This window comes from Rhincodon typus, chromosome 8 (genome assembly GCF_021869965.1).
Source record: "Rhincodon typus isolate 14 chromosome 8, sRhiTyp1.1, whole genome shotgun sequence".
NCBI classification, from domain to species: Eukaryota; Metazoa; Chordata; class Chondrichthyes; order Orectolobiformes; family Rhincodontidae; genus Rhincodon; species Rhincodon typus.
This window is the reverse complement of record NC_063339.1, coordinates 92,357,333-92,366,702: the sequence shown is the minus strand read 5'-3', so window position 1 is coordinate 92,366,702 and position 9,370 is coordinate 92,357,333.

Below are 9,370 nucleotides of genomic sequence, written 5' to 3'. Positions count from 1 at the left end.
CAGGCCCTGCCAACCTTCTGGCAATAGTACTGATGACTCCAGAACCTTCTACCCGCCAAGCCAAGCTGTTCCAGTACCTCTACAGCACAGACATCTACCGACAATGTAGAACATCGCCCGGGTATGTTCAGCACCAAAAGCACAGAGTAAATATAACCCGGCCAATTTCCCCTCCATCAGTCTACTTTTGATCATGAAAATAAATGAAAAGTGTCATCAACAGTGTTATCCAGCAGTAGCTGCTCAGCAATAACCTGCTCAGCGACATCCAGCTTCGATTCCGCAAGGAGCACTCAGCTCTTGGCTTTATTACACACTTCATTCACAAATTGACAAACAGCTGAATTCCAGGGGGTGAGGTGAGAGTGACTGCCATGTTCCGCACCAAGATCACCTATTTCCGCTTTTGTGACATCATCCGATTCCACCTCAGTCTCATCCAATCCTGTGTTACCTCTGGACTTAACTATCCAAACACACTCCCAGTCGGCCTCCCACGTTCAATTTCCCTATAATGTGAAAAACATCTAAAACTCTGCTGCCCACATATTCACTTGTACCAAAACTTGATCCCCCATCAAAAGGCATCTATTTATAAACAACATTTTAAAATTTGTACACTTGATTTAATTCCTGGTTGTGATCATCCTTATCTCCCTGTACCACACAACCTTTGAGAGTTCAACAACAGATTTTGTTTCAGACTCCAACAATGCGTTTTTTCATTGCTTCATGACAAGTAGCTGTTTCTATAGTTGCCAAGGCAACAATAGAATTACCACCCGAAAGAGGGAGTGACGTCATAAACCCATGGCGTCATTCCCGTGCGGGAAGAAGCCGTTCAGCCCATCGAGTCCACAGTGACTCTCTGTCGCTTGTATCGTTCTGTGGCTCTCCACAATCGGTGATATTTGTCCTCATAAAGCTGTCTCTGACATTCGGATCTTTTTGTCATTCACGTCTGAATCAGCGTGGGAATTACTGCCAGGCACCGACACACTGCAAGTCATCTCAGAGAGGAGGTTTCACGACTCATTTCATAGCAGACCGACCGAGAACAGGATTCAGACCATCGCAAGCGAGTCACTTCACCTGTGTCAACTTAAGCAGTGCTTTAATATGCGATATGAATTTCAGGTGCATGAAGCTGATTAAAAACTGCATGACACAGGGCACTACCAAGCACAAGACATGCAAGTCGCAAGTAGTAGAGAATGGTTTCGACCCATTGCCCTCTGGGTTATGGGCCCAGCACGCTCCCGCTGCGCCACCCTGCTCGCTTCCGACACTGCTGCTCGCTTCCACCACTGCTGCTTTTCAGGTAAGTATTCAGCTTTTCATCTGGAGTGCTGCATGTTCCTTCGAGTGTGACGTCAAAAGATCTTCACTTTTTTTCTGTTGCACAGAAGTGTTACGGCTGTGTAAACATGACCGTAGCCTGAGTTCCCACATTCTCTTAGTCGAACTATGATTTCACTCAGAATCACAAAATTTGCCACAACACAGACGGAGGCTATGCAATCTGCCTTATCTGTGCCACATCTCCACAATAGGCAGATGATTGTCTCTTTTAGTATCTTTCTCTTGCCTTCTCGTTGTAACGCTACGTTTTGGGCGGCACGCTGGCTCAGTGGTTAGCACTGCTGCCTCACAACACCCGGGACCCGGGGTGGATCCCAACCTCGGGTGACTGTCTGTGTGGAGTTTGCACATTCTCCCCATGTCTGCGTGGGTTTCCTCCGGGTACTCCGGTTTCGACCCACAATCCAAAGATATGCAGGCTACGTGGATTGGCCATGCTAAAATTACCCATAGTGTTCAGGGATGTGTACATTCGGTGGGTTATGGGGGATGGGTCTGTGTGGGATGCTTTGTGGTGCAATGTGGACTTGTTGGGCCCAAGGGCCGGTTTTTACACAGCAGGGATTCAGTGATTTGTTACTTTCAACATAACGCAAACCGTTTTGTGTCGATTGAATCTGCCTCTCTGGCACTGTCAGAAAATGATTTACCAATCCTAACCACTCCTTGTGTGAAAATGTTCTTCCTCATGTCACTTTTGCTTCTTTTTATAATGGTTTTAAATCTCTGCCTAATCGTTCTTCATCCTTTCAGGCATGGCGTGGGAACATTTTCACGCCATTATTTCCTTGTTTAGCACTCTCGTGACTTGGAAAGCTTCAATCAGACCAGCTTTCAATCTTCTGCCCTCCAAGGAGAACTGTCTCAACTTTCCATTCTATCTTCATTGCTGACATACAGGTACATTTTAAACCTTTAAAATTTGGAACTACCTTCGTTGCTCCACACTGCCAACACCTTCAATGCCTCCAGACGCAATTCTCTTGCTGCTGCCTGGCCTGCTGTGTTCTTCTAGTCTCCTCTTTGTCTGCCATTCACATGAACCTGTTTCGTGCTTTCTCCAATCACTTCACGTCACTGCTTTCTGAAGTTTCACATGCACAATTGAGCAATATTGCAGCTGAAGGAATCATCAAGAGTCAGATTGTCTCCGCGAACATCCTGAAACTCTCGTTGTCCATTTGAACTAGTGTATCCCTTTTCCGTCTTTGCTGCAATGGTCCCTCTGCCCCATCCCAAAATCATGCAGTTCGACCTCTTTTTAACGAAACTGATTTTCGAGAAAATTGATTGGACATTTTGGTAAAACTGAAGACAAGACATGAGGACTTAAAACCAGGACATCTTACAGTGCTACACAGCACAAGACCCAAACCAAGTGTCATACCTCTAGACCAACGAACCAGGTCAGACAGGCCACTCTTGGACCAGCTGAGACTCGCTGAGCGTGAAATACATCCCACATTTCTCCAGGAATTCCAAGCAGCAAACAGTTTCCAGAGCATCGTCTTCTCATTTTGTCTCCCTGGTACCTGGACGGTGCTGTTTATCCATTCCTCTGGGACCGGGCTCTCTCATTGGTGGAATATTGAACGATTGTTTTTCTCCTTGCTGGCAATGCTGGAGCGGGGCAGAGCCCATTCGCTCTATTGCTCCCTCTCAATCATTTAAGGTGGGAGGTATTAGTTACAAGCACGCGCAGGAAATGATCAACTTTATGAACTTTCTTCAAATGTCTGTTATGCGAGGGATAGAAAGATGCTGAGTTGGCGGGAAAGAAACGGACCCATGAGATTCTTCCTCGGTAAATTAATACGAATTTGTTTTTGTGCAGCATGTTTGATGTTCAGAATTCGTCTTCAAACTTCAATGCTGCAGAGAAGTTTTGCAACGCGGGCGTCAGTTTCTTTGCTGCCTCCAGAGTAGAGTTAATTTCTGGCACCAACAGTCCCTGATAAGAGAATCCGAATGAAACACTCAGTCACTGAGAGACGTCCCCAACGTCCCTGAGTTGCGGGTTTAAACAGTACAACGCGGAAGGGAGGGTTAAAAATGAGCCATTGTTTCTCCCTCACCCGCTCCGTCACAAAGGCAGGGAGTGTGACGTCATCAACCCATGGCCGTTCAGCCCATCGAGCCACGGCGACTCTCTGTCGCTTGTATTTCTCTGAAGTATCGGTAATATATCTCCCTAATAGCGGTGTCTGCACCGTAATGTTCATAGAATCCCTACAATGTGTAAACAGACTCTTCGTCCCAACAAGTCCACACCGCACCTCATAGCATCCCACCCAATCCCATTCCTCCCATAACCCACACATCGCCGAACACTACGGGCAATTTAGCCCGGCCAATCCACCTAACCTGCACATCTTTGGACTGTGGGAGGAAACCAGAGCACCCGCCGGGAGCGGGGAGAATATGCAAACTCCACATAGACAGTCGCCCGAGGGCAGAATTGAAGCCTGGTCTGTGACGCTGTGAGGCAGCAGTGCTAATCACTGAACCACTATGCCTTCCGATGCTGTCTCCGACATGCTGATCCTCTTACCATTCACATCTGAAACGGCGCGCGGAATTACTGCCAGGAATGGAAAAAACTGCACCAGATGTGTTTCAGCTTCCCCAGTTTATTCCCATCTCAAATAAGAGGTTTTACAATTCAGTTCAGAGGAGACGACAGAGAACAGCAGAAGACCTTCACAAGCATGTCACCTTCCCTGTGTAAGCTTGGCCACTGTATCAATATGAGATATTTATTTCAGACGCATGAAGCTGTGGGAAGCGGAAAACTGATCAAAACCCAGGGTACGGGACAGAGCACCACATGCCTGTAACAAATGGCAGAAAATAGCTTCGAATTTTCGACCTCCGGAGTATGAGCCTAGGACGCTCCAGCTGCACCACTCTGTTGTTCTAATGTGTGACTTTTTCAACAAGTATTCAGCTTTTCATCTGGTGTGTGGCATGTACCTTAACGAATGATGTCAAAAGATCTTCACTGTTGTTATGTAATATTCTGTTGCTTCGACGCGTCGCGCTTGTGTAAATATTACCTTTGTCTAAGTTCCCACATTCTGTTGGTCGAGCTGTGATTCCACTCAGAATCACAAAATTTGTCAAAACGCAGACAGAGGTCATGCAGCTCGTCACAGCTGTGGGTGCGCCGGGTCTCCGCAATAAGTACATGAGTGTCTGTTTTAATATCATTCTCTTGCCTTCTCCCTGTAACTCTGCATATTGTGACTTTTCACAGAACCATCGAATTCCGTGTTGTGTGGCATGAATCTGCCTCTTTGTCGCAGTCAGACAGGGATTTACAGATCCACTTAGTCGTTGCATAAAAACGTTTTGTCATGTAATCCTTTCTTCTTTTCCTCATGACTTTAAAACTCTGCCTAATCGGTCTCGATCTTTACAGGTGTGTGAGCATTTTCACCCCCTTATTTCCTCTGTTCATACCGCTCACAACTTGGAAAGCTTTAAGCAGACCAGTTTTCCGTTCTCCAAGGAGAACTATCTCAACTTTCCAATCTGTCTTTCTTGCTGACATTCTTCACACACGTCACCATTCACGTGAACCTGTTCAGCACTGTCTCCAAACACTTTGCGTCCCAGCTTCATGAACTTTGACACATGCATCATTGAGCAATAATGCGGCGGAGAATTCATTCTGATGATTGGCCTTGGATCAAACCGTCGACTCTTCTCCTCCTCCTCTGCTGCCTGACCTGCTGTGCTCCTGCAGCTCCACACTGTCGCGATTCTGTCTCCAGCATCTGTCGTTCTTGCGATCTCCGGAATCATTCAGATTGCGGAGCAAACATCCGGAAACACTCTTTTTCGCTTTGAACAAGTGTTTCTCTGCGCTGTGTTCACGAGAATGTCAGACCAGCTTCATTTTTCGGAAAGCTGATTGGGTAGTTTAGTGAAAGTGAAAATAAGAAATTTGGGCTTGTCTGGGATTTGAACCCGAGATCTCTCGCATGTCAGCGGCACATAAGACCCGAAACGAGAATCATACCCCTAAACCAACGAGCAGTCTGACCAGAAGGCACCCCTTTCAGAGTGAAGTACATTCCACTTTGTTTGGGGAATTCGAAGCAGCAAAGAATTTCAAGAATATTTTCTTCTCAATCTGTCTCCCTGCTCCCGAGACGGTGCTGTTTACCCCTTCTCCTGGCACCGGGTTCTTTCCATTGATGGATTATTACACCATTTGTTTCCACTTGGATCACAGAAAGTTTTGAAAGATTCGTAAAGCTGGAGATTGGGTTTCTGTTTTGTTTTCTTTCCATGTTTCCACCTACCAACTGAATTTTGTCCCCAAAATCTCGTCACAATCTTCAGGCTTCATCATGCCCGAGGCTGAGGGAATTCAGATTTGTGGAGATATTCAAAATGTCGGGATTTTTCTGTTTAGAGCAAAGAAGGTGAGATGGAGATTTCATGGTGCCAGACAGTGAGAAACTGTTTCCACAGGTGAGGATCAGTAAACAGGTAAATGGGATTTTAGAACATTAAAGATAAAGAGAGTTGCACTTACAGAGGACTTTTCACCACCAGTGATGATGTCTGCTGACTACGGGTAGGGGTTGTTTAAAACTTGCGTCCTTCTTCCCCGTCCACGATATATTCACTGCAAACACTCTCAGGGATCTCAGACTGAACTCGATCTCATTGAAATCAGATCTCAACATTTTGATGTGTTTTGGTCTGCTTCCTGTAAGCCTGTTCATCTGAAATAGATATCTCATATTGATACATGGACCAAGTTTACACAAGTGCGGCGACACGCGTTTGAAGGTCTGAATGGCCTTCTCCTGTTCTGTGTCGTTCTGCGATGGTCTTATTTGTTAAAACTGTTCTCTGAGATCGCAGAAATAAAGTGTTGAATTTGAAAACAAAATCAGTTGTAATGTTTTACATGCGAAGGACTCCCTGCAGTAATTCCCCACGCTGTATCCGGAAGGAGCGTCCTTCAGGTGAAATGAAAAGTTGTGAAGGACAAGAGGATCGGAGACAGCATCACGACACAGGTACGGTTCACCATTATTAGGACGGATATTACCAATTATGAATAACCACGGAGAGATACAAGTGACAGAGAATCGCCGTGGACTCGATGGGCTGAACGGCTTCTTCCTGCACGGGAATGACGCCATGGGTTTATGATGTCACTCTCCCTGACTCTGTGACGCGGAGATGCCGGTGAAAAGTGTCACTTCACCTGATGGAGGAGCAGCGCTGTGAAAGCGTGTGATTTCACATAAACCTGTTGGACTATAACCTGGTGTCATGTGACTTCTGATTTTGTTCACTGTCTCTGTGACAGAGCAGGCGAGTGAGAAACAATGGCTCATTTTTAACCCTCCCTTCCGCTTTGAACTGTCTGTAGCTCCGCAGCTCAGGGACGTCGGGGATGACTCTCAGTGAGTGAGTGCTTCACTTGTATTCTCTTAATCTGGGACTGTTGGTGTCAGATATTAACCCCTGCCCGGTCGTAACAAAGAAACCGACGTCCGCGTTGCAAAAGACTTTCTGCAAGATTGCTGTGTGAAGTCGAATCCTGAAAACCAAGCAGGCTCCACAGAAAGATCCCGCATTCAGTTTCTAAAGGGAATAGTCTCTAGTTTCGACTTCTCTTTTTTCTAGCAGTTCTGCATCCTTCTCTCTGTCTCTGATTAATGCCATTTGATGAAAGTTCCCAATAGTAGTTTATAATTTCTTGACGTCTGATTCTGCCTCTTCTGCTTCTTCACCCTTCCAGTGTTCAAGTAGGAGCTGCAAAACGTATACGATCCCCAAGCACTGCCTGCTCGTGGAGGGAAATGGTTTGATCCATCTGCCATTGAAGACAGCCCAGTGCTCGGGGAAAGGAGAAAATAGCATCAGCCCGGGAGCAGGGGCAGAATGGGAAAAAGCTGTTCATTGCTGCTTTCACTGCCCGAACTGAATTTTTTTAAATGTAAGCAGCCTGTTCAAAGATGTTATTACGCACCTCTGGAGCATATAGAACTTGAAACCGGTCTCCAACATCCAAAAATCACTGTATGAGGATCAACTAGATTATAACAGAAAGCTAATGCTCGATGAAACTGTTCGTTGGTGTAGAGGTGTGAGGGTCGTTGATAAGGCTGTGAGAGGTCTCGCGTTTAAATCCCGCTTGAGCCCTTGTTATCTGTAGCTGTGTCCTCTCTTCGCTGTTTGACGTCTTTTCGCCAAAATCTTTGGGAGTGTGTGAACGTGGTTCATTATGAAATCTAAGACCATCTGAGATGCCAAAGGGTCTTTGCAGTGAAAATCTCACATTCGGAGAAGACGGAATCGAACTGTTACTCACCCTGGTCAGGGAAAGAATTTCTCACTATCAGCTCAATCAAACTGCCCAACCCCACCCATAACATGAAAAACAACGCGAAATTTGTTAGTTGGAAGGCGAAACATGGGAAGGAAACAACCAGTCTCCAGCTTCGGGAATATTTCAAAGCTCTTTGTGAACCACACTCGGGGGAGAGTGAAGGGTGAACGGTCTGAATGAGCAGAGCCAGTCAAGACATCTTCCCCATCTTTATGACGCTGGAGCATTGACTCTGATGTTCTCGGTGTCATTACCCGATCTAAGACGTTGAAATAATCAGGATTCTTTGAAAAGATCAGGAATTCAAGCAGGATCTCTGCGGCAATGCAATCAAATACTTGGGGACAGACAAAAAATGGAAAGGCACCAAGAGAGATGGCCCGGGGTTTTGGAGAGCTGTTTCCCGGTGACATGGATGTCTCTACAGGGGGTGGGATCAGACTGTTTCCATGTTTCCACAATAAATGTCACAGATTCTATTTTTAAGAGGAAAATTGGCAAAGGACATTTGTTTTTCTTGTAAAATGACAATCAATCTGAAACTCACGGAATCACATCTTAGAGACAATGTCCCAGATTCACCATCCCCATCCACGGATATGTCCTGTTCCACCTTCATGACAGACCCAGCATAGGTGGCGGCACAATGTTCACATATGCGACGAAATTAACTTGGAGTTCTTAAGATGGCATCCTCGTCCCATTCAGTCTCAGGGCATTCGCTTTAACGTGGACAAGGAAACCGCCTGCTGATTCCCGCCTACTGTTCTCTCTCGGCTGATGAATCCGTAGTCCTCCATGTTGAACAGCACTTGGATGGAATACTGAGGCTGGTAAGAATGAACTCTGCATTGGCGATTTCAATGTCCATCACTAAGAATGGCTCGGCAGCAGCTGGTCAGGTCCCAAATCATAGTTGTTCGATTGGCCATGCAGGTGGTGAGAGAACCAAGAAGAGGGAAAACATGCTTGATCTCATCCTCACCAATCTGTCCTCAGCAGACACATCTGTCCATGTCAGTAACGGCAGCAGGTGACCAAAATATAATTCTTGAGGGGACGATGTCTCGCCTTCACATTGTGCATGCCACCCATTGCGTTACATGGCACTGTCACCATGCTAAATGAGACAGACTGCAAACAGATGTAGAACTCAGCTTAGGCATCCATGCGCGGGTGTGGACGATCAAAAGCAGCAGAATGCGACTTCAAAGAAGCTGCAGTTGTTGCTTGTCGCTGGTAGAAGATAATTAGAGTGTGTGGGTTTTGAATATTGATCGTCTTGTGCTTGTGGTTTTGATTTAAGCCGAGAGCTCCGTAGATTTCTCATAAATTATGTATAGATGTACTGTCGGTTACTTTTTTTCAAGCTGAGTTTGAAAGAATATTGTTATAAGATTCCTGGGCCTGAATGTACTGGATATCCGCAGAATGTTCAATGATTGGAGAATATTTTCTAACAGCTAATTGATGGGTCGGAAATATGTGACCAGGAAACAAGTGAACATTTCGACTCACAAGATATATTGGTTAACAACTGCAAAAACAAAGTTTCTGGAAAAGCGCAGCAGCTCTGACAGCATCTGTGAAGGAAAAAACAGAATTAACATTTCGGGTCCGGTACCCTTCCTCAGAACAGTTCTGAGG